The sequence below is a fragment of the Lissotriton helveticus genome, chromosome 7 (assembly GCF_964261635.1).
Source record: "Lissotriton helveticus chromosome 7, aLisHel1.1, whole genome shotgun sequence".
Lineage (NCBI taxonomy): Eukaryota > Metazoa > Chordata > Amphibia > Caudata > Salamandridae > Lissotriton > Lissotriton helveticus.
In genome coordinates this window covers 500056660-500076252 of record NC_136068.1, presented here as the reverse complement: position 1 = coordinate 500076252, position 19593 = coordinate 500056660, and the positions used below count along the sequence as shown (strand labels likewise).

The window sequence follows — 19593 nt, the reverse complement described above, 5'->3', positions numbered from 1 at the left end:
GAAGGTGAGATCAAGCTGATTGTGAGGTGTGTTTTAGGCATGGAGAGGTTGTTGGTGGATTGGTCATGAATAAGATTGTTCATCCTCAGATTACTATTAGACCACCGATTCTTGGTTGTCTCTATGGTGATGCAAATAAGGATTTGTAAGTGTGTTTTGGTTGTATGATTTGTGTGCTCTTATCCAGTCTGGATTCTAGTGAGGTGGGGGGACAGTTTGTTGGATCTTGGAACAGGGGGCTAAGTGTTGGTGGGTGTTGATGTTTGAGATGTTGAAGTACTGTTGGCCTGTGGGAGCCATCGGAGGGGGGGGTGAGTTGGAGGTAAGCTCAAAGTTAGGTGGTGGAGAGCTCAAGAGATGAGAGATTGGGAATGCTGGGGATAAGTTGCTGGGTGTAGTTGGGGGTTCAGACTTCGGGAGTAGCATTGAGTCATGGGGAGGGGTCAGAGGTATAGCTGGGGTAAGGGTGTGAATTCCATGGCTATGGAGCTCTAAAGTGTCTGCTCTGGGTGTGTGGTGAGGCTGCAATCTGGTATGGCAATAGATAGAGGGGGGCTCAGACTTGTCAGGAGATGGTGATGAGTTAGTATTGCACACAGAGTTAGGAAGGCCTTTAGTAGGGGTGGATTCAGTACTTGTTGCTGCTTTTTAGATGAAAGAGAAAATGTCCTCAAATATTTCTAGGTTGCAATCTTATGACTTAAAGTGGATAATCCCTCTGTGGTAAATGGCAATGGTTGCTACCGCTCTGTGAACCAATGAGGGGTCTACCAAGACTCTTAGACCATAAGGAGTTTTCCTGGATGTAGAGATCAAGAGCATTGAAAATAGGGCTTTCCTCTATTGTTCTTGTCTATTCCTATAAAGGATGAGGTCACTTATTATAACTCTTTTATTCACACAGAAGATTTGCGAGGTACTTAATTTTTTAAGCATAGCGGCATGTTGGCTCCAGTTTGGTGTTGATTATTCTTACTGGATCCATGTCAACAACAAGCTGCAAGTAAGCTAGAGAAAGATTGGAGGGTGTAGGCAGGAGGCGATGAAGGATCAGGGCCTAATCGTGTAGCTGCAGGTATAGAGTTGACCCACTGCGGGCTGTAAGCAGGTTGCGGCAAGGTGCTAGAACAGGGGGAGTTGGAGTCATATGGAGTTGAAGTCAGTGAAAGGTGCAGGCAGGGAAGGTCTGGTGAGTGTGAGGGAGAGGGAGAGGGAGATGTGTTTTACCTGAGTAAACCATAAGAAAATTGAAGCTTAATAGAAGCTCTGAGGCGTAGGATCTTAAAACTTACATTACATAGACGAGATAGTCAGATACTTTTATTTATTTATTAGTGAGTGAGGGAGATTGGGAGGCTAAGCTTCAAATATCAGTGTTATGAGTGGCAACAAAGAGGCGTCCAACTTAGGGTGAACAGAAATTCAATGCAGCTCACAGGAGGAAGGCAATATCAAAAAGGAGAGGAGGGTTTCAGCTTAGGGAGAGCAGAAGTTCATAGGTTAATATGTTGATTTTAATTTACTGAGGATCCGGCTGCCATTTTGTAGACAACAGTAAGGGGGGTGAGGTGCACACAAAATGGAGTGAAGGCTTAGCAAGCGTTCTTGCAACATAAAATCCACAGAAAAATAAACTGCGGTTTTGCAGTTGAGCAGGAGCGCACGACAAGGCCCCACAGTGATGCAAACCATCAGATGCTCTGTGAGCGTCCGGTCATGCTGGGTCCCTCCAGTTACCAAATGGGCGGCCAAGGCAGGATATACCACCTCGGGCAAGCAAAGGGTCAGCAGGCTGCCGTGCAGAAGCAGCGACAGCCCCCAGAAGTATGCCACAGGCTTTAGACCTGACCTGGATTGGAACAAAGTCACTAGTTCAGGCAGGCTGGCTACAAGGTCCCAGTTAGGGCCACTGAATAAAGTGCCTTAAATTCTGGCTTGTGAAGCATTACAAGGACCCACATCCAAGATGTGTCACGCAGTTGAAGCAATGCGGCAAGGCTGCAATGCGAGGTCCTGCATCATCGCTGAGGATCCCGTCAATGTGGCTTGAGATGCGAAGTCTGGTGTCGTGGATACGGTGAGCAGTCAGTGCAATTCCTGAATTCCAAAGAGCTGCAAGGCTGCTATGTGGAGTCAGGCAACGTCATCAAAGCTGCCACAGAAGAGGTATTTGAGGGCCTTCACTGAGGATGTATTGCGTAGTCAGAGCGATGTGTCGGTGGCGCAGAGCTGTGATGCGGGTTATTGCAACGGGTCAAATCCACGCAGCAATGGCGATGCTTTGGTTCTGCTCAGGCTTGAACCACAGAGAAGATGCAGCAGTTTCGCTTGAACCACAGAGGCTGGCAGGGCACCTTAAGCCAAATTCCACAGTCCAGGATTGGAGCGGCACCACTTGGCATGGTAGACTCACAGGTAGCAGAGTCCAGGGCAGGTGCAAGGATGTTGAAAGGCTGTTGCGTCCATGAGGCTTCAGATCAAGAAGCCGGCCAACTATCCCTTGGAGTCCCTTTGGGTTCTGGGTTCAAGAGATGCAGGCCCAGTCCTTCTCACCCAAACAATAGGGCAGGAGGCAGGCGGTCAGCACAGCAGGGCAGCAGTCCTTCTTCCTAACAGAGCATCCACAGTTCCAGAAGTGTACTGAAGGGTTGGTGTCTGAGGTCCTGTATTTATATCCAGTTGCCCTTTCAAGTGGGGTAGAAGTTTCTAGCGGTTTCTCTCTGAAGTCCCCAGGCATCCTGCCTTCTCTGTCCTGGCTCCAGACTAACATCAGGGGGTATGCAGCCTTTTGGATGGAGACATGACACAACCTGTTCAATTGTGAGAGGGGCTGGGTCTAGCTCCTCCCTCCCATCCTGCCAGCTATGGTCTATCCAGTCACACCTAAGCTCCCCATTGTTGGTGGCTATCTAGGAGGAATACACAAAGCCCAGCTGCCAATGACAGCCAGTCATGTGACCCAGTTAAGGCTGCATGCACCAAATGGCTAACACACGAAAATGCAAATTTAACACAAGAAAATATGAACTTTCTAAAAACAAATTACTAAAGGGAGGCTTGGGTCCTTGCGCAAATGAGATAGGACCACTTCTATTTTATACGAACAAATGATCTAGTTGCCATGTTTATCAATGGTTCAAAAATGAAACAAACCAATATTTTTAATTCATTAGCCCGCATGATTTATTTCACTTTCCTTTGGCTTATTCAGAAAAATGATTTTTTTTTTTTACATTTAAAGCATGTCATCATGAAGGGCAACAAAATTAAATGAAACAAATCAAACCCCCAAAAAATGGAAATCTTCCTATTCTCTTCCAAGAACAACTCGCTTACTATTCAACACTGGATCACGGACATTAAAGCTCTCAACTGCTCTCTCTCCATCCCCAACTCAGTCAAATCCCTCGGCATTAGCGTCTATCAGAACCTCAATCTTACTCCCCATATAAAAAACTCGGCAAAAGGTGCTCTCTTCACACTACATCACCTTAAAAAAATTAAACCCTTCATTCCAGCAGATGACTTTAAATCAGTTGTACAATCACTGGTCCTGTCTAGAATTGATTATTGCAATGCCACTCTTGCTGGCACCCCTAAAGTCCACCTAGCCTCTATCAAATCCATTCTTAACCTCGCTGCCAGGTTTTTTCTGACTGTAAGCGATATGATCACATCTCCCCTGTTCTCAAAAACCTCAAATGGCTTCCAATCAAAGGCAGATCCACCTACAAGATTGCCTGCATCACACACAAAGCCCTTCACCAAAATACCCCTTTTTACCTCTCTGACAAACTCCAAAAAGCTGGGTGTACTAGAACATTGAGGAGCACAAACGCTCTCGTCCTAGTCACTCCTCTGCTAAAAAAGAAAGGGATGCATGACGTTACAACGCATACTTTTACAACGCACACCTTTACAACACATTTTTTACAACGCAACATCCATTACAACGCATGCCATTACAACGAATTTTTAAAAACTACCTTTACAACGCATTCCATTACAACGCATAATACCTTTACAACGCATACCATTACAACGCATTACATTACATTGCATGTATGGTAAGTATTGGATAGTGTAGGGGTAAAAATTACTATTCTAACTCCAGGGGATGCAACAGTAGGGTAAGTGTTGGATAGTGTAGGAGTAAAATTTACTATTCTAAATCCAGGGGGTGCAACAGTAGGGTAAGTGTTGGATAGTGTAGGGGTAAAAATTACTATTCTAACTCCAGGGGGTGCAACAGTAGGGTAAGTGTTGGATGGTAATTGTATGCGTTGTAATGGTATGCGTTGTAATGACTGCGTTGTAATAACATGCATTGTAATGGTATGCGTTGTAGTGTCATGCGTTGTAATGGTTGCGTTGTAATGGCATGCTATGTAATGGATGTTGCGTTGTAAAAGTTTTGTTGTAATGGTAGTGGGTTGTAAAAGTTGCGTTGTAAAGGTTGTTTCCCAAAAGAAAGCAACTCAATCTCGCTCATTCTCTGGTAACAGACCTTCTATCTGGAATACTCTTCCCAAAGATCTACGTTGTAACCCATCCTACCCCTGCTTCAAAAAATCCTCAAGCTGCTCCTTCTCAACAAATATTGGGGTTCTTAATTATACTTACTGTCTCTGGCCATGAACTCCTCCTCTATTCACTGCTTATACAGGCCCCCCCCCTACCTATAATTCACCTCATCCCTCCCTTCCACAATTTTACCTAAATCTCTTTTCCATCTACTGATATACTATATAATTCTTCTCTGTCTTCCCGATTTAGTATCTTCAATTTGCACCATGATTTTGAACTTCCTAACTTAAATCATTTTTAAAATTCAACTGCCTTACCCAATTTTATCAATTGTACTTAGTTTGGTCTGTCTTTAAGTTTAACGAAATCATGTAAAGCGCTCTGATACTCTTGGGTCCAGCTAGCGTTATATAAAACCTTTAAAATAAATTGTTTATGAACACACTTGATAACAAAAGACAAAAATACATTAAACAAAGTTGTGTTTACATAAGTGACATATACAAACTTACTGACATATTGCTTACATAAGTGACATATACAAACTTAATGACATATTGCTTTATAAGACATATTTGACCAGTCCTAATTAACATATGAAACACTAGGCAGAAACATTCACTTTCAAGTTATGTATTTTATCCTGCCATTGTATATTGCTCTGGGAGCGTAAGCTTAAAGTGTTGTAAAAATGGAGAGTAGTAGCAATACAAAGTCTCTCCCAAACACACTACGAATGCCTTATCCAAAGAGCGGGGGTCAACGCATTTCAATTTAGTGTACTACTGATGAAGCAAGCAACGTGAGAGATCGATGGAGAAAGTGAAAAGAATTCAGTCAGTGTTAATTCACGAAGGCTACGAAGCAACACTAAATTGATGACCACAGTGCCACCAGTCACAAGGGATCAGAATTGTTACCATACATGAAAACACCGCCGTCTCTGTCCAAAATGCTTAGTCGTGGAAATTTACATTGAAGATCAGTGCTCTCCTCTACATTTCCAAGCAATATAAGCTGAAATTACCAGGTCCAGGTCCTGAAGAGTACTACCCAAAAGACTTGGGGTTTGAAACGCGTTCACCCCCGCTCTTGTGAAAAGCCATTCGTAATGTGTTTGGGAGAGACTTTGTATTGTTACTACTCTCCATTTTCAAGTGTGTTCAAGAACTATGTGTTGCCCTTCATGATTACATGCTTTAAATGTTAAAAAAACAAATCTGAATAAGCCGAAGGAAAGTGAAATAAATCATGTGGGCTAATGAATTAAAAACATTGTTGTTTTTTTTTTAACCATTGACACACATGGCAACTAGACCATTTGTTTGTATAAAAAAAGTTTGCTTCTAAAAATGGCATTTTTGGAAATGTAATTTAAAATCCCACTTGACTATAAGTTAAGATTTTTCATTACGATGCCAGAGATACCAAACATGAATACATTACCTGTTCCCATTTGGAATTTACTAATAAAATATAATAAGTTAACTCTAATATTATCCTATGGGAGAGGTAGGCCTTGCAGTAGTGAAAAACGAATTTAAGTGTTTTCACAAGCAGGACATGTAAGACTTAAAAGTACATGCCCTCATTTTTAAATACATTGCACCCTGCACTCTGGGCTGTCTGGGGCCCACACTAGGGGTGATCTATATGTATTAAAAAGGAAGGTTTGGGCCTGACAAAAGGTATACCTTTTATCCAGGCCAAAATGGCAGTTTAAAACTGCACACACACTGGCTGCAAGGCAAGCCTGAGGTATGTTTAAACTGCTATTTAAGTGGGTGGTACAAACAGTGCTGCAGGCCCACTCGTAGCATTTACTTTACAGGCCCTGGGCACAGGTAGTGCAAGTTTACTAGGGACTAGCGAGTACATTAATATGCCAGTTGGGTATAAACCAATCTAACATGTTTTAAGGAGAAAGCAGAAGCACTTTAACCCTGGTTAGCAGTTTAGTATATTAAGGTGATGGGGAGCATTTGCCAACGTGAAATATGACCCTCTGATGCATACTAGCAGTTTGTGGCTACCAATTTAAACATGTGCCAGATATTTAAAGTGTTGGTGTTCCACTCTAAACGGTCATGGGGAACTTCTCGCCTGGCTTCCAGCTTCTCATGGGGCACTCACAGACAAGAAGTCCTGCACATCCTGGTATAACACAGGAGTGCATTATGAATGCAAATTAAAAAGAACATGGTTCATATAAAAGTGGTGAGCTAGTAAGTGTAAAAGTATACGTACATTTACAAAATCTTCCCTGGGAGTCCGTTCCTTTTGAATCAAAACTAGTATTACAGTTCTGAGGTTTACTATTCAAATTCTTTCATTTTGAGAGACTAAGATAATATTTAAAATTGATTTGGTTGTCATTTCAACCATTTCCTTCTGGTATTCTATGGGTATTCCAATCGGGACCTGTTTCTTTTGCCAGATTGCAGTTGTCCTAGTGCAGTCCTAAGCTTTTCTATTTCCCCTTGCAGTTCTTGTGTATGCTCCTTGTCCAGATTTCGAGCAGGGCAATATGATAAGCGCTCATTCAAGTTATTGTCCTCGTAAATCAGTTGGCACAAGCAGAAAGTCTGGATGTATTCTTCCTTTTGGGATCTTGAATCTGGATATTTTGTATCCTGTTATAGGTTATGGTGAACTATGTTGGGGCTTGAAATGGGGGAGTGGAGAATCTAACTTGCTGGAAGTTGGACTCTATAGTACATTATTGACTGACTGACGTTGAGTGAGGTTCTTCTTATACACGTATAATGATATGTATATTATAATGGTGCCCAGGGTGACCACGCACAGGTGGCCTAGTACCACTGGGAAGCACACCCTGAAATCACTAAGTTTAGCATACCTCGCAGATAAGGCCTAGTGTGGAGGCTTTGGCAGATTGCTCCAGGGCATACACTTTTCCTCTCTGTGCTTTTCTTGCAATTCTTGTAGCTGCCAGTCCTCAGAGCTCCCAAACGCTGCAACCCGTGACCTCTCTATCATTTCCTTGTGACTTTGGTGAGCAGTGGGCCCTGAAACTATCTCACCTCCACAAGTCACAATGTTGGGGCATTGATGTATCCACATTGTCCACACCTTAGTAGAGCCGTGGTGACCTTTGTTCTTTTAAACCCTTGGGTAGGGCTTGACCCCTCTTATGTGGTCTTGTGGGCCTGCTGCATTGCCCTGATGAAATATGGACATGAAGCAGACACCATGGAGAACATCCATCTTTCACTTAAGTTCTATCTTTCTGAGAAACTCTTCATCTCTGTTTTCAGTAGACTGGTGCACATTCCGGGGCATATTTACAAGCTCAAATTACCACGGGAACGTCACTTTTTATGACGTTCCTGTGGCGAAGGGGCTCCGCCTTATTTAGAAGGCAGCGTTAAGTCACTTAACTTGGCTTAACACTGCCTTCTAAATAAGGACCTTTCACACTATGCTTAGCATAGAAGGAGAGGGCAATGGGTGTTGCTGTCTGCATTCCACCGCAACACCCATTGTTTCTGACTCTGCCCCTATTTACAAGGGAGGCATAAATAGGAGCCACCGCCAAAATTAAGACCAGGAAAAACCTGGTCTTACCCTGACGCAACGCGGAGAAATGTTTCATTTCTCCTCGTTTTTGCTGTTTTCATGTGTGCTAAGTTGTGCAGCACACATGAAAACAGCAAAAGGCCAATGATTGTTTATGTACAGGTAGGTCCCCCTTCCTGCACATAGACAATATATTTTTTAAATGCTGGTTTGCTACTTCTTTGTGTGCTACATTAAGCAGCACACAAAGAAGTTATTAAACTGCATTTAAAGATTGTTTATGTGCAGGGAGGGGGACCTTCCTGCACATAAACAATCTTCCCCTGCAAGCAGGTACCCTTGCACTATGGTGCAAGGGTGCCTGAGTTGGCTCTATGCTGGTAAGTTTAGTGTCAGCGCAGGGGGAAACGCAGGGCTGCACCATATTCTTGTAAATATGGTGCAGCCCTGCGTTTTAAGAAGTTGCGGAGTGAGGTGTTAGGCCAGGAAGGCTAATGCCCTACTCCGCCACTTCCCTTCTAAATATACCCCCCCCCCCCCCCATGGCTCCTCGCTGGTTCAGGTCTTTGAGGAATCTAGAAATAGCTTATTGCTTTATACTCACATATCTCTCAGCAAAGCTGAGAGGGCTGCTTCTTCAGTGCACTGGCCCTTCCATCTCCTGCTACGGCACATCCCACATCACCCAATGTGGTAATCTCCCTCCTCAACCAGTGCAACCGATTCTGTGCTAGGCTCCCTGCCAGAAGTTGAACCAATTACAAGTCTCTACAATTTACAGCGCTCTCCTATAACATTTCTGCCTTGAAGCCAATTCATGTAGTATTGGAAAGGAACAAAATGACACGTACTGCTTGGTGTATGGATTGATCACACAATCACTGTCCACCTGTGAATTGCGTACCTGCTAATTGCATTAGTGCAGAGTGCTCTTGCAATTTGCCCCAGCATTGTAATTTTTTGGGGTTGGCTGTGATTGGGGTCCCTGTCTTATAGAAAGAGAAATGCTCATGTATTCTGAAGTCTCTTCGATCAAAGGGATGTAAGCTTTTTTCCACTAGGAATTGCCCATTGTTCAGTGACGGGATGACAATTGATCACCGAGCATGGGTCCGGACACGGGATATGGCTCAACTGGGACAGGAAAGTTAGGGGAATCAGAGGGAACTCTGCTTTAAGTGGACTGTTTTTGAGATGGTGCCTCACTATCCATGCATGGATGTCCACTAGCACAAAGAAAACAACATTGATGTCTTTAGGTGAGGAGATTTAATAGAGTTAAGTGACATCCATATAGAAGTTATATGTGATATTTGATTATTTGGGATCTGAACATTTAGGTAAGGGGCGAGTGGAACAATGTTCTAATTGAACAAAGTGAGAGAAAGAATGGAACCCTGCACAACACCTTGCTGCAGTGCTGAGATTTTGTAGGGGAAGTTGGTAATTTTATCATGTTGACAGGTTATAGGAGTATGATGAGAACCAACTCAAAACTGCTCCTGTCAGCTCCACTTGATTTCACAGAATGTTTACTGGAATTGGCTGATTTACTGTGTGAAAGGCACCTGACAGGCCTAAGAAGATGAGGGGGCAATGGCTACCTTTAGCTAGAATGGTGAGCGCATTTCCACCCTGCACCTTGATCTGAACTGCAGGCAGATTGTAGCTTGGCACTGAGGTCATTTTCAGCTACAAAATATTTGAGATGAGAGTCTCTGCAGCTTTTCAAGACTTCTGCAAACAAGGGTAGGTTTGAAACTGGGCAAAAACTATTCAGATCATGTCCTCCTCAATCTTTTTCCAGTTTGGAGAGAGCTGACCAATTTTAGGCAATCTGGGACTGTTTGTTCTGTCAAACGAAGATAAGCAGGTTTGTCAAATACGGTGAAAATGAAAAGCTTTTCTCTTGTAGGGGTGTTGAATGTAGTGGTTCCTTCACTTAACAACTGCATATAACACCCCCTCTCCTGTTATATGCAGTTGAGTGGTGTTAAAGTCTAGGCCTATCTACTCAATTTCTCCACAGAGAATATAAGTCTTTCTAGTAGAGTGAGCGGTGAAAGGAATCAAATCAATGATTATCATTTCAATACAGTACAGCCAATGTGGCTACACATTAACCCACTAGACTCTTTAATCTGAGTTTAGTAGGTTTGGTTATGAGTTCAGAAATAAACCAATGTAGTTCATTCTCAATAAAATCATATAAAAGTACAAAAAGATCAGAGTAAGTCAAACTCTCCTTAAGAGATGTACTCTATATAGTATAAAGCAAATAACTAACTCTAAGAAAATGATGCAGGTTATCAGAAAGAAAAAATGAAGGATAAATTGCATCAGATGATTCTCTTTAAAGAGCATGAGTAACCTGGCTCTCGCTACACCACCTTAATAAGGGCAACCTTAAATCTAAGCATTAAGTAAGGACACAATCAAATAAGGAAATAAGAAAGGTGTCAGTTATCGGAGTCTTCAGTAGAAACACTCTGACGAGGGTTCAAGTAGCTCAGAGTCACTCAAGTATTAGCATAAGTTTTGTCTCTAAGGAAACCTAAGATGGACCGTCTATCTAACTAGACACAGCCCATAATATCATCTGACGCTGATGTAACATTCTCATGTGGCTCCTACTTGGGAAATTTCCATAAGTGTGGTACAACTAGATACTTCAGCACCTTTTCTCATTATATCTTCTCTTCCTTGGCCATTCCTTTCCCAAGAGAACTCCTCTCCTAGCATGTTACCGCGATTCCCTTGGCCAACTCCTCTTTCTACTGCTTTGCTATCTATTTACACAAATATTCTAAATAATGAGGCTTATCCACACCTGCAATAGAAACAATTCAGCAGCATACATTCCATACTTGAAGGCTAAATGTGAATTTTAAATATTATTGTGAGCAGCAACTGAACACATTTCTTCTTGAGGCATAGGTTTGCTAAGCTAACATATGCACAAAGCTACAGAATATGTGCACCTTCCTACACATAAAACAAATGCAACTGATTAAGGTTCAAATGAAAGCAATGAATCATAAACATCTTGGTGTAGATGCATTTGCACATGATTAATTCAAATTATGCGTATACCGTTAAACATTAGTTGCACACATCATAATTAAGTATTTCAAAAAAAAACATTTCAGGTTATTTTTTCCTGTCACGTTAAGACATAAATTGTTACGAAACTTTATTAATCACATTCTAAATATATATTTCAAACAACATACCCTTTAGTACAAAACAACCTATTATATTAGTCACAACAGAGTATATTTGGGTGCTGACTATGCGTGAATATGATGCACTCCTACATTATCCCCAGTTGGGATCAAGATTACACTTCTTCACAGGTCAAATCCTAGAAGGTGCAAACATTTTATAGACTCTTCATGACTGAACAAACATACCATGACAGGAGTGCATGAATACCCCAAAGACATCACTGGTGCGAGGATAGCACCCTATCTTGGATACAAAATATTCTCATACCAGAGTAAGACTTACACCATTGCACAGGACATGGAAAGACACAGGCTAAGGAGTGGACCTGATCTGTACTAGGACATGAAATATAGTGACGCTGGGGCAATGAACACCCCTTAAGTGGGATTGCAAATAGACTGACACTGGGACATGTAGACAAGCAGGCTGGGGAGCAAACCTAAACTATACTGGAAAGATGAATACATGAATACTGATACAGGGAGACACCTGCACTGGGACTGTGGATTCTCAAGTGTGAAGTCAGGTAAAGAAACCAATTGGGGGCAGCGAGATACACAGAGACAATGAGTACCTGAGATTGGGTCAGGTGCAGTGGCAGCTCCTTACTAGGGACGTCAGAGAGCAGTCCTGCCAGCTGTGAGGCACTTCTTACTGCCCCTTGTCTCTGGTGCAAATGATTCAACTCTGCAGAGTTCATGATGTTTCATGAGCACTGCCAGTGTGCAGGTCAACTCTCTCAGCCTTGTCTCCAGGCTCCTGATGACAGGAACATGAGGGGGCTGAGTGGGTTGGAGCACGATCCAGCTACAAAGTATTCTTAATAAGCACATCACTCTGTAGGTGGGTTTCTGGATTGTGCACAGGAGTATCATAGTTCAACATTGACCTTCTCACACAGGAACCATCCATTTCATTTAGCAGACATTCTGTGCATGCCTCAAGCAGCACAGAATAGCTGCTAAAATGTGGCTGTCAGGGCACACATCATTGCATACCTGAGGTCATTGAGGAGTCACAAGGGTGCAGCAAGGGCGGGATCCCATGCACTGTCCCATGTTCTGATAGGGCAGTGCTTCGAGACCTATCAAGAAGCTGTGAGAGGGACTGAGGCGTCTTCTCCTTTTCAAACCTAGCCTTGCTGGGAATCATGGCTTGCTGGTTTAATATCTGACGCCAGATTACTTCTCTGCGGCTGCCACGGAGCCTCCAAGTTGCCGGCAAAGGAACCAAGGTAAGTCAAACAAAAATGTTGTTTATCCTTGCAAGTGTGTGAGTATGTGTTTGTGAGTGTGTTTGTGAGTGTTTGAGGGTGAATGTGATTGAGTGACAATCCGTGAGTGTGTTTGAGAGTGACCATGAGAGGGAAAGTGAGAATCTAAGTTTGAGAGAGTGTATGAATAAGTGAAAGTGCGTATGAGGTAGTGATGAAGGAGTGTGAGCGTGTTAGAAAGAAAGAGTGATTGGAGATTGTGAGAGGGCGTGAAGGTGAGACAGGGGTGTAGCTATCAGTGACAGTGAGAACCAGTGAGTGCTAGTGAGTTTGCGTATTAGTAATAGTGCGTGGGAGTATGAATGGATGAGAAAGAGTAAGTGAGAGAGTGTAAGTTACAGTGAGTGAGGGGAAGAGAGTAAATGTATGAGAGGGAGTGAGTATGATGAGATAGTGTGTGTGATTAAGATGTCTGTTAGTATGCGTGTTTTATGATTGTGAGTCATGCCACTGACCATGGCATACTCATTGTAATTCTGGGCTTATGGCAGCACCTAAGGTAACATGATGCCGCTGGCATATTGTTGATAATTACTGGCATAAGGAAGGACAAACATGGTAAAATGCAGCCCCTGACCTACGAGAAGTCATTCTTGGCATGGTACTCCTGTGGAAAATGCTGGGGGTGCATCCTGGAGGAAATTCTGGACACGGGGCACCATTGGCATAATGCTGGCACTCAGACATTGGACGCCGAGGTAGGAATTTACAGACTGGGACATGAAACACATTGACTGAGCATCAGGAACTCACCTACATCAGGACAAGGATACATGGAACAGGGAGATCTACACAAAGAACAACCAATCACTGCTCCAGTGTTGAAACAAAGGTGAAGATAACCATAATTGGCAAAGGGACTGACACTGGGATTTGGCCAGAGAACACACTAACCATGGAACAGGGAAGCAGTCACAATGGGGTATTGGAGGCTCTGCCTCTGAGATGTGGAACATGTATATTAGGACAGAGAAAATAAAATGCACTTCACCTACACATGGGAGAACAATGCCTACTCTGGGATTCACACTCTCTATTATGTTTGGCTGATTCCCATTAAGAAGTGGCGAATTTACGAATCAGAGCTGCATTATATGAAAAGATTATATTCATAATGTACAAAACAGCATTAAAAATGGATTTATTACAATTTGTTTTATTTTAAAATATCTCCCATTTCTAAGCATATGCAAAACAGTACCATTGTGATGTCCCAATAGAATGTTGCCACATGGCAATGGGCCTCTGTTGGTAGCCCGGCAATAAGATAGTTTGGTAGATAAGGTAAATGCTCCCACTGCAGGGATTTACGAGAAACCTGCAAGTTGCAGGTTATTATCCCAGATTTTGTTCAGGTTTTAAATAAAGGATATTCTAACATAGTGCCTGAAACTGAATTGTCACAAAAGAGCCGATTAACAAACGTTTCCACTCATGTTCGTTCAACGTGTCCAAAAACAGAACTTTAAACCCAGAACGCTAGTGTAAGATCCACATTCTTAAAACTGGTGAAATGTTATCTTCAGAAAGTTTACTTAGAAATGATGAAATTACATAATTGGGGAGGAATTGCTTCACTCACAGGTTCACAGATAGTTGGATTGTGGGCTTTCTGGACGAGCCTCTCTGCAGAAATAGGTAAATACCAACAAGCACACACGTTTATTTCACCGAATTCTAGCAGGTAATTTTCCACTCTGGAAACGGAAGCAAATTTACTCCTGCCAAAGCCAGGATTAACTCTTTCCCTGGGTGTGAACAGGAACAAAACATTTCAATATATGGTGGGGTAGAAAAGAAGAGGTTTGTGCATGAGAAAACATATTTTGACATGGAAAAAATGTTACATGTGCTACAACCCATTTGCATCTCAAATTATGTAAGTGAATCTGCATTTGTAAATGTAATGCATGGTGTTCATTTGTGAAATGCTGAGCAGGGAGGCATCTCATTCGAATATAGGCGTAAATCCTATAGGAGCAGAACATTTGAATTCTAATTTACCAATCCCAAGGCTTTGTAAATCAGACGACGTGTGCTTCCTTGTTCCTTTATTCGCTTTATCTGATGGGGATATATTAAGTACAGACGGGTTGGGTAACAACAACAACACAAAAAAAGAAAACAGTGGGTGACTGCGAAAGCCACCTTTGACCTACTGACGTTTCATGGGACTCCGGGTTGGGCTGTGAAATGTTCCCGGGTGCAGAAACTGGGAGGGGGAGCCAGAAAGCTGAGAGTATGACCCAGGCCACGCCCACAGGTGCTCGCGCTGACATTTCATAACCAGAGACTGCCAGTAAGTGCGTGATGACTTGCGCATGGATACCCGTTCCACAGAAGAGGAACCCTCCACGCGCTCCTTAAATCTGATGAACCAACGGTCAGGGAGGCCTTGTTACTCAACACGTGCCTCACCCAGGAGCTTGGAATGTACCTGTCGAGCGAGGAATGGAGACTGATAGTGCAACCGAGACTCTCATGGAGCGCCGAGGGCATGAATTAAAGAAAGGTACCTTCCGCAATCCTAGTCATGCGGATGTGCACACTGTTATTCATTCATACAGCTTGCGACGGCATTATTACCTCTGGGGATGGCCTGGAGAGCTTGGTGTAATTGGGTACAGGCTAATCTACATTCCCTATCAAACCAGGGCTGGGGCCTTTCTACACAGGCTCCAATCATTTTAATTAGATAATCTCAAATAAGGTTGCCCATCTTGTCAAAGTCGTTGACTGACTGCAGGAAACAGGGCTCAACTGTAAGGCACCGGTTCCCCAGAGGCAAATGGGCAACACAAAGCCTGGGCAAACTCCTTGGCAGGTCTGCAGCAATGTAGGGTAACCGGCACCTATTATTTTTGGTGCTGAGCATATTAGCACTCACCATCAAGGCTACTTGTATCCATCTAGGGACCGCCATAGTGATGGTTAGGGGTTGTAACCACTATAAATGCTGGACTCTGTACCTCCCTCCATCAGACGATTCAGGAAGTGACTGGAAACAAAAATGTCATCTGGTACAGACTGACACCTTTCGGAAACATAGGTAGGAATTCTAGCTGTGGAGGTGTCCAGAAACTCGATGGCACTACAGAGATGAAACTCAAGAAGGTACAGAAACAGCAAGCTCCCCTGGTGATCCTGCCCTGGGCTTCAGGACCCCACTCTCTACTGTCAAATAAACTGATAGTAGGACTGTTGGGCTGGTTTCCTAATTTAGCATTAAAATCCCCCACTGGTACCACATTGGGCTATATAGCATTGATGTGACGGTCTATAAAATCAAAGAGCTGGATATATTTGGGTTGGCACTTTATGTAAAATTATCATTGTAAGCATTTAGAATAGACAGATTAAAAATATCTTTCAATGCCAAATAAAAAGCTTGAAATAGATTCATAGTCAGTAGGAATTGAGCAAATGGAACATCCAAAGGTTATGTTAAACTAGGCAGTTAACCCTGCTCTGCCCCGTCCTGTTGGCGGTAAAGTTACTGGTACTGTAAAGCAGGTATAACCCCCACAAAGCATCTCGTAAATAGCCCAGGTTTCCTGGAATGGAACTATATTATATGACCTAACAAATACCAGCCCTCTTTCAATTCTCAATTTCCCTGTAATCCCTGCGATATTCCAGGTCAGGCGTTTTATCTCACATAGCCCTCCACTTATTTTAATTGAGTCCTCCAGGGTGGAACTCGGCACTTGAGGCTAAGATAAGGCACCATCTACAGAGGGCTCACATGCTGAACCACAGCGAGTACAACCCCATATACCACAGAGAGACTGAGAAGTAGATGTCATTGAGCTCCCTGGTAGGGGGCTTCCCCCACCTCACAAATGCCCTAGTCAATTTAATTCCTGCAGGTTCGAAAGTGCTTAATACGGATTATAGGTTGACATTGTTACATCCCTAAGAACAAAAGGTGGCATATTTTTCTTGAATTTCAGGGGCTCTGCAGGAGTAGAAAAAGCCCAGAGTTAGGGTAAGTAATACTCCAAGTCCCAGCCCGTCCAAAAGTAAACATCTGCAACAAGTCACCAACTAACTGTGGCTTTCTAAAATTCACAATAATGTAATCACCCTCAAATTCCTTGACACCGACACCCACCCACCCCACCCTGTGTGCAAACAGTATGTCGTTTCATAAAATTTGAGTATATCGGAAAAAAACGAAACTATGGGCGAACTAGGATTCAACGAAAGTTCGTTGTAATCACCTTACTAGAAAAAATCTCTTTTTCTCGAGACCCCATAGGTTAGGTACTCGAATTTTGTGAAACTATATTCAGTAAGGAGGGTAAACCTAGCCTTAACCTCTACCTACCTCCGATTTTTTGGTTGCAAACAGGATGTCACCAAAACACCCAAAATCTGTTATCAGTATTCTTATTCAACCAATGAGACACTTTCTTCACCAGCAGAACTTTGAGGAGTTGCTTCCCCAGACTCCTAAAGTGAAATCTTTGTTGGCCACCATGGCATCCACTTCTAGTTTGGCTTAAGATGATTCCACATTGTTGGATGTGGTGGATAAGAAGGTTGAGGTGTCTCTGAAAAGGTCATATGGCGCTGCAAACTTTTCCATCCGGGTCAGTACATATGCAGCCTACGTCTCTCAAGTCTTACTTAAGGATTTTCAGACTTTGTATGAGTTGATGCAGTCTGATGATTTCACCCGAATCCTGGCAAATATGGAGTTGCTGTCTCAATGTTTATTGGATATTACCTTCAATAGTCTTTGAGCAGCTTCCTCTGCGTCTGGGGCTTCAATTACTGGGCACAGGTTATTGTGGTTGAAATCATGGAAGCTGGTGGCGAGGCAAAATGCCTTGGTTATGAAGCTTCTCTTTACTGATCAGAAGCTCTTTGGGCAAGAGGTTGTTGGGGGGGTGGTGCATTTGCAGGAAAATCCCAACAAAACTTCCAGTCTGGAAATGAACCCCCCCCCCAATGACTATCACGGTGTGGGGGCACACCTATGTCATTTTTATCATCATTGGCAAGCCTCGATCTCAGACGCATGGGTTCTGCAGGTTATCAGCCATGGTTATCAAATTCCTTTTCGGGGGTCTAACCCTCTGGATCGGTTCCTTGCTACCCCATTGCCAAGGGACGGATCACAGTGACAGGCCATGATTTAGGGGGTTCAGTCTCTTCTAGAAAAAGGGGTGATCATCACTGTGCAGGCTTCGCAAAGAAAAAGGGTTTTTTATTCTCTGCTGTTCTTGGTCCAGAAGTACAATGGTCGGCTTCAGCCAGTCCTTGACCTCAAGACTCTGATCAAGGAACTGGTGGTGAAACACTTCAAGATGGTTTTGGTCCAATCTATTCTTCCTTTGTTGGTGAGAAACGACTTCCTGATCACGCTGGATCTCCAAGATGCGTTCATCCGACGAGTCAGAAGTATCACCGTTTTCGTGTTGGAGGGCAATATTTTCAGTTCTGGGTCTTGCCCTTTGGTCTGGCTACCCCTCTCAGGGTGTTACCCAATGTATTGGCCCCAGTGGTGGCACTGTTTCACTTTCAATGTATTTATTTTTTCTCATACCTTGATGACTGGCTCTTATCTGCAAATTTTTTTAAGGCTCAACAAGATCTCAAGCTGGAACTACAGACACTGCAGGAGTTGGGTTTCCTGGCCAACTTTCCGAAGTCCCAGTTGGAACCTACCCACACCAAGTTGTTCATTTGGTTACTGTTTGACTCTGTGCAGGGGATGGCCGGGTTTCCCACTCGGAGGGTGACGGCTATTCAGAACTCAGAAGATGGTCAAATGAAACAGTCTTCCATTTCAGCCAGGGCATGGCTGAGGGTTCAGGGCTTGATGGCTGCCTCCACAGCAATGTTTCCGTGGGTGCTGTTTCATCTGAAGCCTTTGGTGAAACATGTCCTTGCTTTTTGGAGTCCCTGCTCCCACGACTCCAATAATCCCATTTCTGTGATGCCTGCGGTTTGAGAGGCCTTGACTTGTGGCAATCAGAATCTAACTTGATGCGGTTCATGCCATTCTGCTGTCCCCCCACCGGTGTATCCCACGACGGATACCAGCCTATGGGGCTGGGGGGTGATGTTCTAGGATCAGGAGAGGCAAGGTCCCTGGCCGGCTTGGGAAGCACGTCAATCTTCCAGTTGGAGGGATCTGTCAGTAGTGTGGCAGGCCCTGATCGTTTTTTCCCCTCAGTTGGTGAGGCTGAGTGTTGTGGTTTGTACAGACAACCAGGTCTCTGGGTCTTATCTGAACAGACAGGGGAGGACCAGGTGCAGGAGTCTGAATTGCATTGCGGCACAGATTTTTGTTTTGGCTGGAGTCACATCTTTTCTATTTTCCTGCGGTGTATGTTCAGGGGATCTCTCAACATTCAGGCCAACTGTCTGAGCAGGATTCAGAAAAGGGGGTGGTGATGAACAGAGTGTCTGAATTAAGCAGACCACTCTTACCCAGTCCAAAGATCAGGGCTTGATCCATCAACCTTATTTAGCTCACTGCCCCATCCCAGCTCAGAACCTGGCTATATGCAAATTAGTCTGTCCCTGGCCCAGTGCATCATGGGAACAGGGCAGACCAAACTACCAAGCCAATTCTTCACCAGAAAGGAGACAAGCTACCGGGGACCGGTTTCTGGCATTTCAGCCTCGTCGGCCCGGCTTGCTTGAATCCTGATGGAGCAGTGAGCAAGGGTCTCATGTCTGAGTATACCCTGCCACACCTATAGTGGTCAAAAACGATTCAGAAAAGGGGGTGGTGATGAACAGAGTGTCTGAATTAAGCAGACCACTCTTACCCAGTCCAAAGATCAGGGCTTGATCCATCACCGTTATTTAGCTCACTGCCCCATCCCAGCTCAGAACCTGGCTATATGCAAATTAGTCTGTCCCTGGCCCAGTGCATCATGGGAACAGGGCAGACCAAACTACCAAGCCAATTCTTCACCAGAAAGGAGACAAGCTACCGGGGACCGGTTTCTGGCATTTCAGCCTCGTCGGTCCGGCTTGCTTGAATCCTGATGGAGCAGTGAGCA

The 19593-nt window shown here is 43.8% G+C and overlaps 1 long non-coding RNA gene across 1 annotated transcript in view; it reads left to right on the top strand.

Moving 5' to 3' along the window:
* Positions 1-14945: 14945 nt before the first annotated feature.
* The window catches only part of LOC144766844 (uncharacterized), a 286937-nt gene continuing 282289 nt past the window's right edge, over positions 14946-19593 (top strand). Inside the window, exon 1 of the long non-coding RNA XR_013597949.1 lies at positions 14946-15080. This is a non-coding gene — a long non-coding RNA (uncharacterized LOC144766844). The remainder of the gene's footprint in view (positions 15081-19593) is intronic.